A 24,288-nucleotide genomic window follows, 5' to 3' on the forward strand; every position below is an offset into this window, starting at 1 on the left:
TTTTTTTGTTTTTTTTCTCCAAATTCTGTTTATTTTTTTACCCCCATTCCTCTAAATTTTTATCCGTTTCTCCAGAAACGAAATTCTGCGAGTGGAATGAAAGTTGTGGTGCGAAAATGAGAGTCGGTTTTTTTTTTTTTTCTCTCTCTTCCGAATCAGCTTTGCCTCTCCACGGCGAGATCAATTTGACGAGAGAGGTGAAATTTTTTTCGACAACGCGTCGCGACGATTACGAAACAAGAATAACGATAAGCAAGAAAAAAAAGATGGAAAAAAACATGGGGAACCGAGCGGGTTTCTGAAATATTCGAACCAATGAGGAGAGTAAAATTGGGGTGAATAAAGAGAAGAGAGAAGAAAGGAATTTGAAGAAACGACATCGTTTTCGGAACGTCTGTCTCCCTTATATCTACACCGTGCAGCAGCAGATACGTGCGAGTCGAGGAGAGAGTGAGTAGGAATGGGGATCTCTCGCCCGCTCCGTTACTCCAGACGTCGTTTTATCCGGGCAACTGTTATCCATTCGTCTCTTAGAAAACGAGTTTGCAAATCGCTCGCAACGGCGACGATACGAGAAATTTCCGTTGGTTTCACCGCGCCTTTATATCTACCATATGCACGCATACACATGTGTGTACATGTATGTATATATAGACACGTACAGGAATTCGAATGCACACACATCTGCCTCCGCGTTTCGTTTCCTACGGTGAAAAAGTTTAGTGGTAGAGAAAACTTTTCTAAAGTATCTTCCTTACTCTCTCTCTCTCTCTCTCTCTCTCTCTCTCTCTCTCTGATCGTAGTACGCGACGATCATCCAGATTAGCGGCCTCTTCTCAGGGCATGCTGCTGCCTATTCCGTTCACCAGAACAGCGGTCTACCAAAACTCCTTTCTCCTATCTGCCATGCGGTTTTGGAACAGCCTTCCATCGTCCCTAAAAAACTCCCCGTCGCTTGAAGTTTTCAAACCCAAGCTCCACCATTATCTCCTAGCAGCAGAATCGGGCTCTTCCATGACCCATATAAGATCTAGGCTATGATTGGCAGCGGCCGTAGAATAGGAAACTCCATAGCGTGGACAAATTATAAATTATCTGGTTTTCGTCTATCCACTGTTGTTCTACTTCTCATTGTATTTCTATCTCCGTTTTATTATGTTTTACGTTTATTCTCATTGTTATTCTTAATTTTATTACTACTTTTAATTTATTTTATATATCTTCCTGTACTACCTATTCTTATCCTGCATCTATCAAATTGTGCACTATTATTTTATTCCTATCGTCGGTTCTTTAAATTGTAAACCATCATTATTTTCATTGATTATCAACTCTAAATTGTATATTTATTATTAGTTAACTATTTATTTATTTTATCTTCCTGGTTCATAGTTAGTAATATATCCTTTTTATTATATTACACTTCTGTTATATTGCATTATTATCACTAGATCTATTGTAAAATCCTGATCTTGTATCTTATGTTACTTGCCTTAAAACCCAAGTGGGTCATGGCATAAATAAACGCGATCTATCTATCTATCTATCTCTCTCGGCTTATATCTCGGCCGGTTGCGGAACAGGCCGAGAGAGATAGAAAAAATATATAAATATATGTACCCAACCTCGCGGGAAAACTCTATTCTACCCATTATTTTTCATTCTTTTCGTAATTATGAACTACGGGGCAAAGTTCTTCTGTGTATCTTCCGCACGGTTAATTAGCCGGATAGGATCATACGAGGTGCTTTAGCATGCGTGTTCGCTGTTGCCATTGGCTGTGCGAATGATCTTCTTTTTTTTTTTTTTTTCTTTATTTTCCAATCGCTTTTCTTCACCCTGTTTACAAATTTTTAATTGTCCGGGTATTACTGTTACTATTATTATCGCTGTTGCTGGAATTTTTGTTATTATTGTAACCGGTAAACAGGGATCAAGTGGAAAATTTGACGCGACGCGGTACGACGGGTGCAACTGGGTGAGAAGGGGATGGAAAGCAAGGTTTTGGCGACGACGAGAACGAGGATCGGAAGCTTGATTTATGCGTCCGAGATACACCCTCCGCACTGCGAACCTAAGGAATATTTTAATACCGTGAAATTGGGGAAGAAATATGCGCGATAAATGATTTTCTAAGACGAGCAAGCGAGAAGACGAAGAAGATTTAAACGAGTAGAGAAAATTTTGAAGTAAGAAGCGATTTCACTTTTCTGTTCGTTGATCGGAGCTTTCGCACTGATCGTTTTTCGTACGCGGATACGTAGGGAGAAAGTTCGCACTCGTCACTTTACGCCGCGACGCACTTGCGATGAAATCTGATCACTGGAAGATGAAAATTCGACGACAGCGAATCCCGAAATTAATCGAACGAAACGATCGTGATTGCGAAGAAGGGAACTTACATGTCGAGGGATTACGATCTCGATAATCATTTCAGCGGTCTGGGGTTGTTAAACCTGCGTCTCGTTCGGGGGTTTGGAAACTGTGTAAAGTTGCCGGTTTAGGGTGCGCACGTGACTCTAATGACACCCTCCGAGTTTGAGCGGTGCGTTTTCATTGAGGTTTGCCGTTCGACTGTCGGAGCCTCAGCATCGCGGAGGGTGCTTCGTGCTTCCTCCTCTCTCGCTTTACACCCCCGGCGGTGGCGCAGACTCCGAATCTCCAGCGCACCCTGCACCCACCTGATTTAATCGCGGCACTCCGCGTTTTCGGGGAAAATACGTGTCGGCTAATTTCAACCGCAGCCCCTCCTGCAAGACAGATTTTACCCGATCGCACCCGCGGGATTTCTTTCCCGGTTTCTTGGGGGATGAAAAAAAAAAAAAAAAGAAAAACGACGAGTCGAGGGCTGGAGGGGCGATCTTGGACTCGTGTGGGGTTGATAACTTCCCCCGGAAGTGCACCGACAGCCGTTGCCGCTCTTGCCGATGACAAGAAAATGCACCGGCCGGAAGTTTGATGGAGATCCGAGGTGCAGGTTCTCCGATCAAATATATTGAAAACTTTAATATCGAACCTCTTACAGTAGTATAGCAAGACCGGTTCCACACGCAGATTCCGGTTACCGACACTTACCGACCGAGCCGCTCCGCGCAGCTCAGACTCAAACCGTTTTCCGCTCCGCGCAGCCCAGACGCAAACCCTTTTCCGCGATGACGTCACAGTCTGCCGTACCGGCTTGAGGTCAAAACCGTGCAACCTTACCGACAGTTGTATCGGTCGAAGGTCAAAATCCCGCGATGACGTCACAGTCTGTCGTACCGAAGGTCTGTAGTGCTCGCCTGCCGACGGTAGAGGGCGCAGCGGGGGGGCGAGAACTTTTTTACCGTCCCGCATTTTTTTCCCACGATATGACTGCTGATGTGTAACATTAACCACTCCGAATTCCTTTCCCAATATCACTGATGTGTAACATCAACCACCCCCACATTCCTTCCCACGTTATCAACGACGTGACATTCCAAAATTAATGGTTCCGAGAATCGTGTTTCACTTATTCGGATGTTGGTTTGATATCAACCACGTGACATTTTTTGGCTTGTAACTGCCGTGTGAACTCAACGATGAATTTTGAACGGGTTCAGTCAAGACCAGCGTGCAAGGTCGGCCGATAGCCGCGGTACATTCAAAGCCAAGGATCTGCGGTGTTGGGTTACTATCGCCCTGGGAATGCCAAAAGGTGCGCGCGCATACACAAACGTAAATCTGTAACATCTGACCAGGTCCACCGTTCGTATAAAATAGGTTAGCACGTGAAACTTGTACAACACTCAGACTGCTATTCTTGTGAGGCGAAAACCTTAAAATCATCATGATACGTAATAACGAAGAAGTAATTATCGGATTTAGCAACGCGACGTCAGAGTTCTCGCTACAAGATCTTCGGTGGCTCGTTGAGTCTGTCCGGAGAGCTCGTGTGCAACCGCACAGACTACACAGGATATATTTTCAGGATAAAACGTTGATCCTGACTTTTCAAAAATGGCAAAACGAAGTAATTGCAGTATTATCGGACATTGAACCGGATGACGATGAAGGTGAAGCCGATTTGATCGAGTGTCGTCAGATCGACGAGGAGTAAGAAACAAACCGAACCGTACACATCTAATGTTACCCACACAATCGAAGACACACACACACACACACACACACACACAACATTTCGGTAGCCTCTAGAAGTTTTTCGAGGATTCTGTGTGGGAGGAATACGGTTACAAAAGTCTGAATTTCAGGTCAGAAAGACAGTCTTGCACCTTCAGCTCTCATGAAGAGAACTCCAAGTAAAGCAGAACTAAAACAGCGAATCGATCTGTTCTTAAAAAATATTCACAACTTGAAAACCGTTATTAACCAGAAGTCAGAACTAAACAAAGTGACAAAAAAGTTCGCAAATCTAAATTTATCAAGAAACACATAACTACTGAACATTAAAAAAAGAATGGATCTCACAAAACTCAACAAAGTTGCAAGCATGAACGAATTTCTGTCGACGAAGAAATTGAGGGAGCTGGAAATTTTTTCAAAATCCATAAAGTCACCAACATTGGACGAGTCCAAACGAGGTTCGGGCAGCGTTTCGTCACAGACCTGAACACCGAATTCAGCGTGTTCTTACCGGCACGGATTGTGCGACTGCTGAACGAGACCCAATATCAGAAATTGATGCAGACGATGGAGGAGGAGCGGTTGTTCTTGCAGTATATGGACGGTCAGTACGGTCAAATTGAATTCAAAGATGCGTCGACTCTCGCTTAATTTGTACACACCGTACCTGGACAACGTGTGCAGCATCTCCAATTATTCTACGTTGCATAACCTTTATGAAAATTGTATACATTGTTTGACGAAGCTTCTTTATTTTATATCATTTTATTTTATACCATTTAATGGTACGACGTTCTGTATTGAATAAAAAAATATATGTATTTATCACTCAACGCAAAACCATCCTGTCCACCTTAAACTCGACAAATTGTTGGTAACAGCAATTCGACTTTTACAATCTGAGAAAGTGCCAATTTGAACACCGATGAGCAAAGACGAAGGTTTTCTAAGCTACGTTTTGAACCTCGTAACTGTAACGTGAACAGTACGATGAGATTTCAGCGGACTCAGTCTAGGACAGAGTGCAAGGTCGACCAACATCTGAGTTAGCGTACGTTTAAAGCTGCAGGTCCTACGGAGTTGGGTTACTATCGCTCTTGGAATGCAAAACATTATGACGTTGGTGTACAGATTAGTCGAGAATGAGATGCAAGGTTGAGGTGCAGTTTAGATTTCGTTTGACAAGTTTTTATTAATTTTATAAAAAAAGTATTAAATATAATATATATATATATATAGATATACATTCGGTTTCTCAACAAAAATTTTGCGAAAGGCTTCAACGATTGGAGAAAAGATGAGAATTATCACAACGATCGGACTCTTGAAAGCGCTCGCGGAAAAATTCAAACGTCTTCAGAAAACGGATGGAGGTACGCGGTCGACAAAAATAATACTTGGAATCTGTTCTATGCAACGTTGAATTCTGGAAGTTTCTGAAATAAACTCTTAACTAACGGGATAGAGGTTCTGAATTGAAAACGGATCGTGAAACAATGACTATAAGATCTGGTATTTATTTATTTAATGAAATTAAAAATCTGTTTAGTAACTTGAATGTATTAAAATATTGTCGAAGACAAAAAAGGTTTGTACATTGTGTGACTATAATGATCTGGTACTTATCTAAAGAAATTAAAAATCTGTTTCGTAACTTAAATATATTAAAATATTATCGAAGACAAAAAAAGGTCTGTACATTGCGAACTACAGCATCAAGTCGTGAAACTAAGACTAGATGCGCACAGTTTGAATTAGTATCTGGCATTTTGTTCAATTTCTACCACGATGGTGAACCGAAATCCATCAAATCAATGACTTCAACTTTTTTCACTCAGAATTTTCCAAACTTTTTACGTCAACTGTTGAAGCTGCAGTGACACGCGTTCCGTTGTGAAATTTTTTTTTTTTCAAAAAACCCTGTTTATCCCACTACTGTGACAATATTCGTATATTACTGTATGATACACTACTACTATTAAACTGTCTGTCGTTGGTTGATCATTAAAGAGATTTGAAACAAAGAAAAGACATATTTAATGAACTTTCTAAAAAAATTTAAGAAACCTAGGATCGTGAAAATTTACAAATTGTATATTTACATGCTCTCATGGACGCGAGTTACGTAAGACATCGTCTGGGTAATGGACCACCACAACCCGCCGTTGGGTTCATCTTCAGACTTGCTCTTCATCGGTATAGCCCACGCATACTTTGAAAAGATATCAATGACTGTGAGCATGTACTTGTAGCCTTTGTTTTGTCCAGCGTACGACGTCATATCAACAAGATCGCCCGCCAGGTCTCGTCGATGCCGCGCACGTCGACGCGGGTAGTTCCGGCGTGCAGACCTTTTTCGTGTTCGTTCTTCCATCAAAAATCTGTCTCGTGGAGCCATATATCCCCAGATTCGTCGTAAGTCAAGTGTATTAAAATATAATCAAAGACGAAAAAGGTCTGCACGCCGTGAACTGCAGCATCCAGTCGTGAAACTATGACTATGAGATCGTGCAGTTGTTCCTCCTGGAGCCGTGTCTCGATCTGACGATGTATATATATGCGACGTATGTTCGGTAGATCCGGTTCCGGAAACATCACATCCTGTGGTGCCGGCATCGGACTTGGCGGCAAGTTGAATACATTGGGAATCATGATCTGGGGAAGAAAAAAAAAGGGTATATTCAGAAAATTTGAAGATGTTTCAGTAGTCAAAAAAAATGTTAAGCTGAGAAACAAATTCGAAAGCTATTAAGCTGAGTTTGGAGATTTACGAGTTGTTGAATATGTTTTTAAAATCACTTGAAGTTTCCTAAGTAGTTTGAAATATATCTAATTTTTTTTTTTCGAACAAAAGAAGTGAATGAGTGTAATAAATTGAAAAAATTTACGTTAGGTAGCAATTTGTATAAGGACTTACCGTTTCTTTTCTGACAAAGTATATAGTCGAAGACGCAAGACACTTTACACCTCTTGAGTTTGACTGCCAATGAGCTGGTCCAGAACTGAAAATTTGAAGATGTTTCAGTAGTTGAAAAATGTTCAGGTGAGAAACAAATTCGAAAGCTATTAAGCTGAGTTTGGAGATTTATGAGTAGTTGAATATGTTTTTAAAATCACTTGAAGTTTCCTAAGTAGTTTGAAATATATCTAATTTTTTTTTCGAACAAAAGAAGTGAATAAGTGTAATAAATTGAAAAAATTTACGTTAGGTAGCAATTTGTATAAGGACTTACCGTTTCTTTTCTGACAAAGTATATAGTCGAAGACGCAAGACACTTTACACCACTTGAGTTTGACTGCCAATGAGCTGGTCCAGGACTTGCAGTCTTATATAACGAACCCTTGTGTTTATGTTTTGCAAACGTAAAAATGTGATATCGTAGGGTGGTCCCATGTTCACCGAATGTCGTTATCTCGATTCATGTAACACGAGTTTATTTCAGAAACTTTCAGAATTCAACGTTGCATAGAACAGATTCCAAGTATTATTTTTGTCGACCGCGTACCTCCATCCGTTTTCTGAAGACGTTTGAATTTTTCCGCGAGCGCTTTCAAGAGTCCGATCGTTGTGATAATTCTCATCTTTTCTCCAATCGTTGAAGCCTTTCGCAAAATTTTTGTTGAGAAACCGAATGTATATCTATATATATATATATATTATATTTAATACTTTTTTTATAAAATTAATAAAAACTTGTCAAACGAAATCTAAACTGCACCTCAACCTTGCATCTCATTCTCGACTAATCTGTACACCAACGTCATAATGTTTTGCATTCCAAGAGCGATAGTAACCCAACTCCGTAGGACCTGCAGCTTTAAACGTACGCTAACTCAGATGTTGGTCGACCTTGCACTCTGTCCTAGACTGAGTCCGCTGAAATCTCATCGTACTGTTCACGTTACAGTTACGAGGTTCAAAACGTAGCTTAGAAAACCTTCGTCTTTGCTCATCGGTGTTCAAATTGGCACTTTCTCAGATTGTAAAAGTCGAATTGCTGTTACCAACAATTTGTCGAGTTTAAGGTGGACAGGATGGTTTTGCGTTGAGTGATAAATACATATATTTTTTTATTCAATACAGAACGTCGTACCATTAAATGGTATAAAATAAAATGATATAAAATAAAGAAGCTTCGTCAAACAATGTATACAATTTTCATAAAGGTTATGCAACGTAGAATAATTGGAGATGCTGCACACGTTGTCCAGGTACGGTGTGTACAAATTAAGCGAGAGTCGACGCATCTTTGAATTCAATTTGACCGTACTGACCGTCCATATACTGCAAGAACAACCGCTCCTCCTCCATCGTCTGCATCAATTTCTGATATTGGGTCTCGTTCAGCAGTCGCACAATCCGTGCCGGTAAGAACACGCTGAATTCGGTGTTCAGGTCTGTGACGAAACGCTGCCCGAACCTCGTTTGGACTCGTCCAATGTTGGTGACTTTATGGATTTTGAAAAAATTTCCAGCTCCCTCAATTTCTTCGTCGACAGAAATTCGTTCATGCTTGCAACTTTGTTGAGTTTTGTGAGATCCATTCTTTTTTTAATGTTCAGTAGTTATGTGTTTCTTGATAAATTTAGATTTGCGAACTTTTTTGTCACTTTGTTTAGTTCTGACTTCTGGTTAATAACGGTTTTCAAGTTGTGAATATTTTTTAAGAACAGATCGATTCGCTGTTTTAGTTCTGCTTTACTTGGAGTTCTCTTCATGAGAGCTGAAGGTGCAAGACTGTCTTTCTGACCTGAAATTCAGACTTTTGTAACCGTATTCCTCCCACACAGAATCCTCGAAAAACTTCTAGAGGCTACCGAAATGTTGTGTGTGTGTGTGTGTGTGTGTGTGTCTTCGATTGTGTGGGTAACATTAGATGTGTACGGTTCGGTTTGTTTCTTACTCCTCGTCGATCTGACGACACTCGATCAAATCGGCTTCACCTTCATCGTCATCCGGTTCAATGTCCGATAATACTGCAATTACTTCGTTTTGCCATTTTTGAAAAGTCAGGATCAACGTTTTATCCTGAAAATATATCCTGTGTAGTCTGTGCGGTTGCACACGAGCTCTCCGGACAGACTCAACGAGCCACCGAAGATCTTGTAGCGAGAACTCTGACGTCGCGTTGCTAAATCCGATAATTACTTCTTCGTTATTACGTATCATGATGATTTTAAGGTTTTCGCCTCACAAGAATAGCAGTCTGAGTGTTGTACAAGTTTCACGTGCTAACCTATTTTATACGAACGGTGGACCTGGTCAGATGTTACAGATTTACGTTTGTGTATGCGCGCGCACCTTTTGGCATTCCCAGGGCGATAGTAACCCAACACCGCAGATCCTTGGCTTTGAATGTACCGCGGCTATCGGCCGACCTTGCACGCTGGTCTTGACTGAACCCGTTCAAAATTCATCGTTGAGTTCACACGGCAGTTACAAGCCAAAAAATGTCACGTGGTTGATATCAAACCAACATCCGAATAAGTGAAACACGATTCTCGGAACCATTAATTTTGGAATGTCACGTCGTTGATAACGTGGGAAGGAATGTGGGGGTGGTTGATGTTACACATCAGTGATATTGGGAAAGGAATTCGGAGTGGTTAATGTTACACATCAGCAGTCATATCGTGGGAAAAAAATGCGGGACGGTAAAAAAGTTCTCGCCCCCCCGCTGCGCCCTCTACCGTCGGCAGGCGAGCACTACAGACCTTCGGTACGACAGACTGTGACGTCATCGCGGGATTTTGACCTTCGACCGATACAACTGTCGGTAAGGTTGCACGGTTTTGACCTCAAGCCGGTACGGCAGACTGTGACGTCATCGCGGAAAAGGGTTTGCGTCTGGGCTGCGCGGAGCGGAAAACGGTTTGAGTCTGAGCTGCGCGGAGCGGCTCGGTAGGCTGCGCGGAGCGGCTCGGTCGGTAAGTGTCGGTAACCGGAATCTGTGTGTAGAACCGGCCTTGCTATACTACTTCTTACTATGTCAGATTCGCCCAGACACACCGAGAAAAGTCGATTGTTTTTTTCTCCGATTAATCGAGTATCATTGAATTATTTTTTTTTTTACAATAGGTTTTTATTTTTTATTCGCATGAACGGCGCGATACGATATCAATTTATGTGATCGAAGTATCGGTTATTATCGTTAGCTCATTACTAAGTATATGTTTCATATAATTAATGAAAGATGAATGAATATTTGTGACTGTAAATTATAAAAAACCATTTCCGCCATTAAGGCTACATGCTAAAATTTACGAAATTTTTGTTTTAAAAGCAACGTTTTAAAAAAATACGAACTAATCTAATAATCGATCAAATTTTACCGATTTACCCGAGTCATGTTCGATTGTTTTTTTGAACTCTATTGATCGATGCGTCGATTATTTTGATATTAGTGGCCATCGCTACTAGAATTGCAGTTACTGTACAGTCCATGAGGCCTGTTAGGATAACGAAAAAGTATAGCTCTTATTGTCAGTACAAAATTGAAACTAGTTGATCGTAACGGTGGAAAAAAAATCTTATTCAACGTAGACGATTACTGTCACTTATAAAACACAGTAAATTTTTCTTAATTCAACTTTCGACTCGATTGACTTTGAGAATAGGGTCTATTCGGATGGTTTTAACCTTGTTTTCACACCCTTGGATACAAACCACTCCATGAATTTTCTTCGTTAATTTAGAGTACCTAAACGTAAGAAAATCGGGTCTGCGGCGCCCTTTGGCATATTCATATTTTGCTATATAACCCCGTATAGTCGCGAAAACTAACTTTTCAAGAACTTACGAAAAATAATTACAAGTGAAAATATTTAAAGGGATAGTCTCACATCTCAATGACGTATTTTTAATAATTTTTTTCCTTTCATCATAGTAAAATTTATTTAGTAATCTCAAATTCTTACACATAACAGAGAAGGTTATAAAGTAATGCGGTAAATTTTTTTGTTCGTTTTTGATGGTAAATGTCGATTTAAAGTTTTCAATTATCCTAAAAAAAAATAAAGACATTATTAAAAATTTCACTTGTCGCTGTCACCGCTGAACCGGAATTATGCAAATTCGATGGAAAAAAAACAACAAAATAAGTAACAATTTAAGTTGAATGAAAATCGAGATGTTCTTTTCTATCAAATTTGCATAATTCTGCTTGAGGAGATAGCGACAGGTGAACTTTTTAACCATTTCATTGTTTTTTCCCGAAAGTTTTAAAGTTGAGATATCATGTCAACCAGATTTAAATAGGGGGTAAAAATTTACACACACCGCAACAGCGAGATATACCATCAAAAACGAACAAGAAAATTTCTGTTTTACTTTATAACTTCCTGTGTTATGTGTAAGACATGTGAAATTATTAAATAAATTTTAGTATAAAGAAAAAAAAGTTTAAAAAAAAAAGTCATTGAGACGTTACCCATAAAAATTAATTCATACTGACGATTTTTGTCACTGGAGTACAAACGACCCCAGTGTATCAGGTATGTGATTTTACAGTTGTGTGTCAAACAAGGGTTGATACCGTTCTACCGCTTGACAATTTTCGCATGATTTTCAGAGTGATTTTGATAAAGAAAATAAATGATACGAAAATGTTTCATACACCATCGCAGATGCGGTATCATACTTTCATTTTCAATCTTGTCAACTCATCCCGCCCTAAACGACAATAGCAGTGAAGAGAATAAATGGGGAGTAAAGCGAAGGAGAGTTACTCCGGTCCTAACTGAGCGTGGAAATCCACTCCAACGGTATAAGGTATACTGCAGAAAAGCTCGTGGCAATAGGGAGCGAAGCTCTGCTTGCCGGCCCTGGTCATGCCGTACGGTAACGGAAATCGAAACGAAAATGGTAACGTCTTTAAACTGGTTCGCATTGTTTCTCCGCAGGCTCCACGCGTCGCTTTCTTAGGCCTTCGTATACCTACAGATAAAACTATCCAGACGCTGAACCGTTGTGCTCTCGATACTTCCGGACTGCATTGCGATTCGAAACGCTTTATGCAGTTATTCCAGAGAACTTGGGGTGAATTCGTGATTAAACCTATATTGAATTGAATTGAATTGAATTGAATCGAATCGAATCGAACTGAATTCTACTCTTCAAGTCTAAGAATATGGTTTGTTTTTGACTAGGTCAAAGAATTTCTTGATTTGTCACAGTTACGATTAAAATTAATTTTCGCATCCCACAGCTGACACCGAATTTCGTGTCATGCTTTTCTTTGAATGGTAATTGTTTTTTTTTATTTTTTATCTTTTTCGATTCGAAGTAATCGAAAGGTTCCCTCTCGATCCGAAAATCCTCCCCGGCCGAAAACCAGACCCCCGTGCATTGCCTCGAAAAAAAAAAAAAAAAAAAAAAAAAATAGAAAAAAGTCAGAGAAACGGGGTAAGAAAACGGGGTTCAATAACAATGAAAACGAGTTGTCGGTGCGCCGTATAAACGTGAAAATAAACTACCCGGCTATAACAAAATAATCGTGAAAAATAAAAGAAGAATCGGAGGTTGTCAACCTGACGCTTTCTACACGTCGAACAATACGACGATAAACTCCAGGTAGCCGGTGAATGTTATCTGTTATAGGAATGCCCGTCGTGTAGGTTTAGGTAAACCAAGGAAGGCCGGGGCTGTCCCATCAACCCCTCGCGATTCCCTACATCCCGGCCGTTGTTCCTAGAAAATATTTAATATAGTGCTATGGGACGGGATCTCGAGGGATGGAAAGTGACCGAGGATGTATCGTACACGCATGGAGGGCCAGGTGAAACTCGCGGGCTTTCTTTCCTGCGAGAAGAAAAAAAGAGAAAATGAAAAACAGAGAGAGAGAGAAGGGGGTTCGCGCTATCCGTCATCCTTCTTTGGGATGTTGTAGAATTTTTGCCGCTTCATTCCCCGAATGAATTTTAAATCATTCAAAAACAGTTGCCTAATTTTTTCAGATTTTTACATTTCAACTTTAAGATTAGTATCCGCTTTGTGATCGAAGTTTTTTGTGGGAATAATATGGTATAAATTGTTTTTCTCGGTATATATTTTATCGTAAGAGTAATAATATTCTTTATAAATTTGTAACTGAGAGGTTTCAGTGGGCATTAGTCCTTCTCTCTGAATAAAAATTCATATCGTCATACCGGGTAACTTTGACGAATTGCACGCCCTCGAAATCAGACTTTTCTTTCCATTAAAAGGAAATTCCATTCGTCCAATTTGGCTGGTATGATGTGAATTTTTTTTCAGACACCCGTCATAAACTCAGACAAAAGTTCGACAGCTGTCGGTGTTGAACAAAACTGCCGGCGATAACTGTCAAAATTATTTTCGCTTGCCACCCTGGCAAACAACATCGTATCCAAGCATTTCGTCCAACGAAACCTCATCTCAGATTTTGGTTGAATAAAACCTCATATCAGAATTTCATTGAACAACATTGTATGTCTGAAATGATGTCCGAGGACGTTCAACGTTTTTGAATGAAATTCCGAGACGGGATGTTTTTCCTTTCAACCGGAGAACTGGTCTCGGATTTTGGCGCATGCGCGTTAAATCGTAGCAGACGACGTACAATCAGGCAGTTAGATAATCATTTCGATTCACCGAAACGCAATCTCCACCGATGAATCCAATTAAACTGGTCGTGAATGATGTGAAAAAAAAAAAAAAAAAAACCTATTCGCGATCCCTCCAACGGACCCAGTCGAAGGCAAGAGAAGTCCGAACGAAACGCTTCGAGAATCGGGAACTCGAATATAAATTAACCCCTCAGGGATGGACGGCGGAAGGAAGGTGTTTTGAGTAGGGGGTGGGAGGAAAGTACGAGATGAGAACCGTCGAACTTAAAATTCGGGGAAATAATATTTCGATGATATGCCGAGCGGGAACACAGCTGCGACTCACGAGCAAAGGTCCACCCCCCAACCCCCGTCGCGTCATACAAGATTGTTAAGGCTCAGGTTGGCGGGGGTGGATAAGGGGGGCCCCGGCTACTCCTCGGCTAGTAGTCGAACAGCTGGCACACACGGCGACAGCCCTCCCGTCACTTACTCAACCCTGGATACACGACGACGGCGGCGCCATGTGCGTCATGTGCGCCCAGATACAAACTTCAATGACGTTCGGCGGCTACGACGGGCGGCGAAAAGAGAAGGGCTGGGGGTGGGGGTGAGACGAGTGAATGACTAGACGACTGCCGAAGGGCAACGCCACTTCGCTGCTCCATCAATCCGCGGGAAAATCCAACCCCTTCCCCTAGTTTTCGACGCTCCAATTCTTCGCCCGCACGCTCTCCTTTGACCTATGAAAACGTGTCGTGTGCGAAACACGCTGGTTTTTTTTTTCTTTTTCTTTTTCCTTTTTTTTAACTCCGTTTCTTCGGCTCGGAACGATCTTTTTTTGGATACTCTGATTACTGTTTCACTGTCTTTGCTTGATAATCTGCGGTCAGCTTGGAAATTGAACAGACGAAGCTTGTGCCTAAAAGATGGGGGTAAAAATATAGAAAGATGTAGAAATCGAAGGCTAAGAATATCGGATTTTTAAAAAGGCGAAAATTTGAAAATTTTCGAAGTCGAGGTGTGGAAAGGTGAAAGATTGGAAAAGACAGAACATTGAATGCCGAACTGTATGATCGTCAGAATTTCTCACGACAATGCAGAATCGTATACAGATTCTCGATTTTGCTGTTACATGTTTTGACCTTTCTTTCTGTACTTCGACGTACTACGTTTTCAATTTTCCCTACTTGAACTTTCAACATTTATAAATTCTACCAATAAGATTTTCACGTGAATGAAAATTGAATATTCTGGTCCTTCTATGAATCAGTAAATATTGTTTTTTACCCTCACCCGACCTGAAATCATAATCGAAATTCAGTCGCGATCGGTTGAACTGTTCCAGAGATCTTACGGAAAATATACGGATAACGGTGGTTTCGATTTTTAACATACTTAGAGAGGGATGAAGAAAATTGGAAATAAGGTATCGTCCAAGATCTTGTTCACTCGTTGTAGGTATCAGCGACGAGTGTTTCACCTGGTAAATGTTTCTTCGAGAAAAATCTGTCAGCTATAATGACGTGAAAAAAAATCTTAGGCACGAAAAGTGAGGGAGGAAAACCCTTGAAGATTTTCGCCCCACAATTGACGGTCGAACACGTGTTACAGGGCCGTGCCACGTGATTCGTTTGTATTTTACGTTCTTGAAATTTCCGTTGGCTCGTATCAGCAATGATCGACCTTTGTAGCAGGTGCAAGAACGAGAGAGCCGTGTCGGTATGTTGCAGGGGAATTGAAAGTATTGAGAATTCGTTGGAAAGAGTTTTGCGGATTGGAGGAAGGATTATTTAAATTATAATTAGAATTTGAATTAGAGTTGGAGTGAGGATTCCGCGGAGTCTAAAAGCTCGTTTCACAATTTGAAATGAAAACTTGTTCGGTGTGTGATGGCGATGAAATCTCACGTCCTACTTATAATTCACAACAACGCAACTTGAGTTATTACTCGCTGCGGTCGTCGACTTTGGTACCTGAATTTTTTATTCATTTATTTTTTTCTTCACATCGCAAACAAAGTGAATCCCACGTCATCGGTTTTTTCCCGATTAAAAACCGCTTTTTAATATCGAAAATGAATTACTTTTCTGCCGTATGATAAGAATCTTGAAAAATTTATACAACCGGTGCGAGATGCAGTCTTGACAGACTTTCGCGGTATCGAATCAAAGATTGCGGGCGTTCGAACGAGTATGGACGATTTTTTTTTTTTTTTCAAACTTTTTCATTTCCGTGATTCATCGGGGATGATCTTTAAACCGGTGGAGAAAAAAAAAAACGAAATTAAAAATTAGAAACGTCGTGCGGAGATGATGAGATTGAGAAGAAGTAAAATTTTCTCAACTCCCGGAAATAAATTAACTTTTCAAAAGTGTGTGTGTGTGTATATAAGTTTATATTTATAATTCGCAACGATTTACACATGCACAGCTTGACTCTGCGGTATTGGAAAGGGAGTCAAGAAGAAATGCGAAATGAGAAAGAGATACTTTTCAGGATCGAATCGAAGTTTTCTTTAATGAGAAATTTTCCAGGAAACGATGAAAATATAACTATGCATTCGCTGTAAGGAAAACAAATTTTAATATTTAGGGGAGACGAGTCCTTGTTGTCACAAGTTTGTAGTTCAATGTTTGAAACAAATTAATGTTTTTAACTAGAATTTCGCATCGTACGCGGCCTCGCAGTGATTGAAAAGCTGAAATTGGACCTGATAAGTAATCACTTTCCATCTTTTAAATATGTTTTTTTTTTCACTCTTTTGTCTGCATTGGAAAATTTTTCAATAAGATAATCGGTAAGGCGATTATTGTCGCTTTCATTTTATACACACGTTTTTGATATTTGAATAGCGTGTCAAGGATCTCGGGATTTTCGAAGTCTGAGTCGAATTGTTCATGGTTTTTGGGGTTTTCGGAGTCTAGGTCGGCTGTTTACTAGTGTTCCAGAATAAATACAATGGAGAAAAGAATTATCGTTTCAAAATGTATATTGAAAACCTGAGATTCTCACAGCAAGACAAAAGCTGGAACACAAAGGTGCGCAAAAAAATGATTCATCATTCTGTATCTACCAATTTTCGTCATTTGAAATACATGCGCGATTTGTTTTTTGAAAATACCGAAAATCCTATTCAGACTTGCTTTGGAACAACCACGAATTTTCTCTAGACGCGCAAGTGATGCATCTATAGTGTCCCATGTCCGAATTAAATAAAATTTTTATTAAAAAAAATTTCAACAAAACAGAGAGTAAAAAATTTGACAAATAGCCCCGGTCGTGACAAGTCGAATCACTCTGCGAATGAACATTCGCGTTCAGGATATGAAATAGCTCGTAAATTATTTCGGCTTTGTATCGATTAGCCGAAGAAGTTGAAGATGCCAGTAAGCTTATGATATTGAACAAAAAGGTGAATGAATTTTTTTTCCGTTCGAAACCTTAGGGAATTTCCACCCTCAATATAAGGAGGTTGATTGGCGAAAATCGATATGTTTGATTAATTTTATTACAAGGTGTTCGTATATTGAGGTGTCATTGGATTGGTATTATATTTATAAACCACAAACATCTCGTTAGAAATGAAATTGTATAGAAGACCGAAATTATGAATGAAATCTTTGATGTCTACGCTGAGTTTGAAATTTCTTCGAAATCATGAAAAGTCTACGACGCCTTTTATTCCGTTCGCTGCAAGTATCGTGAATAACCAAGTAGTAAGCGACGGTAAATGTTAGACGTCTTGAAATTTTTTTCTCTTCTTCTTTACAACTCTTTGTTACACTCATTTTTCTACAGAGACCGTCGTGATGGACTTGAAGTACATTTAGCTTTGACGTCCGGCAAAAATCCAGATAATACGTTAATCCCCGAAAGCAGAAGCACCTTATTTCGTTCCAAGAAAACCGTCTGAGATGTGGTTAGATCACGTTCTGCGATAATTTCTACGAAAATCTCCTTGACCCGATTATTGGGAGAACAAATATCCCGCAGTAATTAATATTTACCCTAACGCGGATCGCGCGTTTCCTAAAAAATGTCGGACAGAAAAATTGATAACAAAAATGAAAAAAGACAAGAAAAAAACGTGTCGAATCGTCCCAACCCAGTCGACGTCTTCTTGGACGACGTGGACGACGGAGATGATCCGAACAATGCGGTCGGAAAATGAGAAGAGAACGGGGGGAAAAAAAAAAACGGGAACATAAGGAAGGGGCAAAATTCTGGACGCCTTGCCTCGCGCGAAAATCCGTCGCGAATAGCGATTTTCGAGAGACAACGGGAATCGGGGCGAAGTATTGCACCCTCAGGGTGTATAAGGTTACGCCGGCGCCCCTTCGCGCCCTCCGGGATCATCCGCCATCCGGCCACGGTATGTTGTTGCTGTTTTATAGATATTAATATCCGAAGGCGCGCATTCGGTATCGCTAGATATTAAACATTGCTCCCGACGAACTTTGCCCTGGGCCTTCTTCTCCCGTAGTGCCAAGATGTCCGTATACATACATATATATATATATATATGTATGCACATATGTATAAATACGTATTATGGAGAATCCCGTATTTAATTACGTAAATACTGTGTCAGAGAATTTAGTTACCTACGTGCAGAAGAAACTCGATGAATAAACAGAAGGACGAGGAAATTGAAAACTGTTGCGAGAGAGGGGGGATCGAAATTCCGAATTTGAAAAGCCCCGGAAGCGTCGAATTTTGATTTTTTTTTATGGCGGAACTTGAGGTAAAGAGATCAAACTTCGACGAAATATCAAAGTTACGAAAAGACGAAATGCCGAAAGAGCGTAACTCCGACAAGTCAAAGAATGAGATAATTTTGAAATTTGAAACATCGAGATTCCGAATTATCCAAGATTTTTAATCCTATGAATTTGTGGCTTTGTGAAATTTCACCACTTTGATCTTTCTTTGTTTTGGATTTCGATATTTTTACCTTCGGAATTCTGGTCATTCCGATTTTCGGTTTTTCTCATTTCTTACGCACACTCGTTGTAAGTGAACTACGCTGCGTGAGTATAACTTAATTTTCGGAACTTTCCTGTACCGTAACTTGAATCCTCGGAATTTTGCATTTCGGAACTTTGAGCCGTTGGCTTTCGGACCATTCGGAATTTAGCTAGATTTTTTTAATTCAAATTTCGCCACCAAACAATTAGAAATCACGCGCTTTCGGAATTTTTCAAATTAGGAACTTTAATCCCGTCCCGTTGCGACGTTTCTGTTATACGATAATATTACGTAGGGAAAATTTCAGAAATTAATGAGAAATTTTTATACCGTTTAAAAAATCGCAAACATAGTTAAAAAAATTCGAATTCGACGTGATAAGTACGAATATTTTCTTCGGGATTTTTCATGTAAGGGGAAAAAAAATTATTATTTTTTGAGTTCTTTCAATCTATCCTAAATCTTAGATATTTCTGTGCAGCCAAGAAAAACTTTTGTGTAAAAATAACTGAAGCGACTTGCAAAAAATCGTGTAACGAATTGAGAAGCTCCTAAGATTTCTTTGTTCAAGTTACAAAAAATGTGAAGGAAAAATAAATGTAATTTATTATACAGGATTTCAAACTTTTCCAGGAAAAGTATAGTAACAGTTATGAGCGAACAACATGAATGCAAAGAAAAGTACGTCAACATTTTTATTCTCTATAAACTCAAGTTCAAGGTAGGGATTTTCACTATCATCGTATATATATATTCTGGATAGATTCAATATAAAATTTGATCTTTCGAATCTTGAACTTTCGAGCTCGTCTCTTCCTCTCTTATTACAATATCCCCGAAAATGGTAAGATCAATTTTCAACAGTTTTCTAACAGACGCGTACGTATTTTTAAAAATTCAGGGTTATTGGAATCTGAAAACGAATTCCAACAAAATAAAAAAAAAAAAAAAAAACCATTGTATTTAATAATTCAGATTTTAAATCAGAAAAACCTTCCAGCACAAAATTCGCAGTCCGGCCCATCGGCGAAATAACCGACTTATATATATATGTATATTTTTTTTTTTTTTTTTTATCAAGGAACGACGGTAAGAGGTTCAAGAAACACGGTATAAGGTATTAAAGCTGAAAAGCAGACGTCCCCTCGAGCAATTTTCCATGGAACCCTCCGTCTCCGCAGTGTATTTGCAAAAATGATCGCGCGGTGAAAACGAGCGGCGAAGAGTCCGCAGACACTGTGTGTGCAGAACTCGGGGAAATCGCGGATTGTTTTCCGTCACCGATATGACACCAGGGGTCCGGGCGGTGGTTTCCATTAGGCAGACCGGGGGACGCGAAGCTATAATACTGCTATTGAGATTTGTTTGCCGATGACAATGCGCCGGGAGTTTTGGGGGGCGGGAGAGTTCGAGTCACAATGGGTAAAAATTAATCGCTGAAATCTCCGGGGACAATGTAAAAGAGTCAGCGCAGCTTGAGCCGCCTAGTTGGGAGGGTTGGTTGGTTGGTTGGTTACTTATTATACCCACACAGTGCGGTTTGTGAAAAAGGTGGGTAGGTAGGAATACTCGGCCCGTCCCACCGCTGCCACCAGAAAACCCATAAGTCAGCGATTTCATCGCGGTACATTTGCCCCTCGCGGACATTGGCCGCCCCGCCAACTATCTTCCAACTTCTTGCAAGACGCGGTCGCCCAACGACCCCGAACCCATACTCGGTCTTGTCTTTTATACGCTATTTGGTCATCTTCCTGTCCTTTTCACGGCTTGTACACGGCGGCGGAAAAGTAACGATGACATGTTCGAACGGCGATTTGTTCGATGCTCGTTCGGTGCAGGGCGGAGGGTTGATATGGTCGAAGGTCGGATGATGGGAGGGTCGCTATCTGCGATTTTCAAACGTGCCGTTATCCGTTTTCGAGAATTTACAGGTATAGAAAGTCGAGGTGAGAATAGGTCGAAATGTGTGCGAAGGGTCACGATATGGAAAGACAAAATGCAGATTCTTAGAAACGAGGTGGGGGTTGAAGTATACGAACGTTGAAATTTAGAAGGATAGTGATGTCGAATTTTCGAACATGCGATGATCCGTCGAGAGGTATGTACAAGTCGAAGTGTGAAGGGTCAAAATATGGGAAGCAAAATACAGAATATTGAAGAAAAAGGGTCGGGGGTTAAAATGTACGAGGTTTGAAACTTAAAAATATCACAATGTCGAATTTCGATGATCCGTTTCGCAGAATTTTCCGATGTAGAAAGTCAAAGTACGGAGAGATCGAAATGTGGAGTTGAGCGGGGTCAAAACATGGTGATCCAAAATGGAGAATCGTCAAAACAGGGTGGGGATTGAAATATACGAGGTTTAAAATTCGGAAAGATCGCTATATCAAATTTTCTATGAAACAAAAGTCTGTTTCGTAGACTTTCCAACTGTACGAAATTAAGGTACGAATAAGTCGAAATGTAAAACGATAAAGTATCAAAAGCCAAAATACAGAATCCTTGAAATTGCTTGCTATATTCTGGCATCCGAAACCTTACGTTCCAACATTTTGAAACTGTGTTAAAATTTTTTTTTTTTTGTTTATTGTTAGATTTGATACTACGACCTATTTTTATCCTAATCTTTCGAGATTCTTGTCCCTACTTATGATTTTAAAAAGCGCCAGACACCATTTTATCCTAATTATTTATCAACCGATACAAATTCGGCTACTTTTCAGACGGTACTTTCACGCTGTGGTTTTTCAATCTCGGTAATGGAATCTGCGGAAATTATAACATCGACGATCAAGCTTTTACAGGATCAACTCTGCGATAAAGGGATGATTTTAATTTGGAAGCAACTTTCGCAGTGCGTCAAATCATTGGATCGGGTATGTCAAATAAACTTAAGCTTGACTCTTTTCTCTACAGTAAACTCATACCAAACCGTTGATATTTAATTAATACTATTTTACGCTTCAACTCCAAGTATACGTGCATATTGTTATGTGCAAATGATTGAAAAAATTTCAATCCGAATTGACTTGCGGAGATTTTACGTGACACAAGATTTACACGGACTCAAATACAGTATATTATAAAATCTTGTCAATAATTGTACATTTTTCTAGTTTCACTGAATATATTGTCTCATTATTTCAATTGACTGAGAAATTCTGTGCACACCAAGAAATGAAACGAATAGAAGAAAAAAAAAAGAAAAACCAATTCTTACAAACTCTCGCTATCTTCAAGAAAATTGTTTCTGAAAGAGAAAAAATATATAAAAAAAAAAATCCAAGCAAGAAGAAGCAAATAAACGCAACTGTTTGTCCGACTGGAATAAAAAAACTAAAACAAAAAAAAAAAAACCCGTCTCCTCCGAATTTTTACCTCGAAGGTAGAGAAAAACGCGCAACTCCAACGTAGAACGAAGACGACGATCCTCGCAGATTGAGGTGGAAATTTTTTTTGTCGTTCGAAATCCCGCGGGCAATTTCGCGGACTGTAAGAATCCCTTGACATTTTAGAGAGTGAGTCGTTTCGCGGAATGTTTACACAGCTCTCGCTTATCGAGTCTAAATATTTCCTATCTATGGTCACGAATATTCGAATCGATTGTGCAAAATCAGTTTTCGTAACGATTTTTCGTCAGGTACTCTTCTGTCTTTATCTGTGTAAAAAAGAGAAAAAGAGAAAGAGGAAAAAGAAAAACGAAACAAAAACAAAATCAGAAACGAGCAGAAGAGCTTACGTAACGCGGTTTCGTGTAAGGGAGATTATTTCATCCCTCGATTCGAATTTCGCAGGCCTCACCCTGTATGGTCAGGATTTCTTTGCTCCCCGACCTGTTCCCTTATCTTTTCCGGCTCCCGGCGGCTCCCTGATTTAGGGGAATCGTAGAAAGAAGAAAGAGTGACTCGGGATCGCATCGGCGGCGCCAAGAAACGAGGCTCGATATCGTTCTTTCGCAAGAATCGTAATTATTACACGGAACGTATTTAGAGCATCCGGTTGTCGAGTTTATCAATTTTCTATAATACTTTTCGGTACAATAAAAATAGAAATAAATAAATAAGTAAATAAATAAAAACAAATACCTTTTTAACCCCGTCACTCATCGGGGGTTGAATTAATTTGTCTAATATATATATATCTATATGTCAACAATGATTAAAATCCGACGAACGTGGGAATAAAAGGGAAAAAAGTTTTACACGAGTGTGTCAGAAAAATCTGTTGAAACTACCACCTCCACATGTATTATTACAATATACATATATATATATATATATAATAATATAAGAAAAACATTGAATTCAAGTCGAGGATCAACGCGAGGCTCTGCGTGAGTTTCGCGTTTTTTAATTTTAAATTTTGCAGGAAAGTAAAGAAGAAAAAAAGAAACGTAGCAACGTGAATTTTTTATTTATTTTGTTTTTTTCCTCACGCACTCGGTCCTTCTCAATTCTCGATTTAATTATTGTTGCCGGGTGAAAAGTTACGTCAAACTTCGTATACGTACAACGGCAACGAGAGTATAAGGTAGGAAGGTACAACTCGGGGGCGCGCGTAGTTCCAATTAGTAAAGTTGTCAGGGAGAGGTGAATCCCTGTCGTTTTCGCTCCACTCGCACGACGCATATTTCGAGAAAATAAACTTGACGTACGTTTCACCTGAGCGAACGAACGAACGAACGAACGAACGAACCAGTTTACGTTAAAACCTCCTCCACTCCCGGGAGCTTCTTCTCCTAGAAATTGCTGTCCGAAACGACGATGACAAGATGAAAACAAATATCGTAAACAGAATAAATAAATAAATATGTACATATATTATGTATAATATGGTTTTAAATTATACTCTCAACACACCCATACAGGTATATGTAACAGATATGCTGATGCACTTCTGGAGGAACGACAAACCGCGTTTAAAAAATTTTACCGAGCGCAGTGAAAGTAAATAAATAAATAAACGAGCGAATAAACAAAAGTTTGAATGGTAGCTACCTACCTGGAGTTTTGCCGCTCTATGCGACTTGTGTATACCTACTACGCTGCACAACGTTGCTGCGGTAAATACGCGAGAGAAACTAATTAGAAATGTGGATAATTTTATTCCAAACTCGTCGTAGTCGCGTCGAGAGTATTACGTATATTAATACAAGGTAGGCAAGAGGCTACACGGAAATTTCTCTTCTTTTCCCTACGATGCAGATGCGGGGATAGTAGAATGAGGTGATAATTAAGCTCGAAAGACAGAAGAGGGAAATAAAAATGAACGCCGGAATAAAAAGTAAGAGAAACAAAAAAAAAAAACGAGTCTCAGGGAACAATAATTACTATGATACTGTTTTCGAATTATTTCGTACGTACGTTATAAATATACTACGGTATATTAGAAAAATAATAATAATAATCGATTTATTCGGCTGTTGGAACGAGTCTCCTATTCGCATAAACTGAATTAAATAAATATGCAATATGTGAAGAATTTCTATGAAAATAGTCGTTATTTCACAACTTGAAATTATCTAAAATTCAGTTGTAAATCTGAATTAAGCAAAACCGTACCTAGAAACGTATTTTTTTTTTTTTTAAACGCAACTGTTATATTTTCAAACTGTTGGAAAATTCAAAAACTGGGATTCCTTTCTAAATT

At 39.6% G+C, this 24,288-nt stretch overlaps 1 protein-coding gene and 1 long non-coding RNA gene across 2 annotated transcripts in view; one reads left to right on the top strand and one right to left on the bottom strand.

The window, feature by feature from the left end:
* The window catches only part of LOC107227895 (lachesin-like), a 29,386-nt gene extending 26,825 nt beyond the window's left edge, over window positions 1–2,561 (bottom strand). The window contains exon 1 of the mRNA XM_046746199.1: window positions 2,403–2,561. The gene's annotated coding sequence lies outside the window, so the exon portion shown is untranslated. The remainder of the gene's footprint in view (window positions 1–2,402) is intronic.
* LOC124295610 overlaps window positions 1–21,545 on the top strand; it is a 79,633-nt gene extending 58,088 nt beyond the window's left edge. The window contains exon 4 of the long non-coding RNA XR_006905504.1: window positions 21,363–21,545. This is a non-coding gene — a long non-coding RNA (uncharacterized LOC124295610). The remainder of the gene's footprint in view (window positions 1–21,362) is intronic.
* The last annotated feature ends 2,743 nt before the right edge of the window (window positions 21,546–24,288 follow it).

This window comes from Neodiprion lecontei, chromosome 7 (genome assembly GCF_021901455.1).
Source record: "Neodiprion lecontei isolate iyNeoLeco1 chromosome 7, iyNeoLeco1.1, whole genome shotgun sequence".
Taxonomy (NCBI): Eukaryota; Metazoa; Arthropoda; class Insecta; order Hymenoptera; family Diprionidae; genus Neodiprion; species Neodiprion lecontei.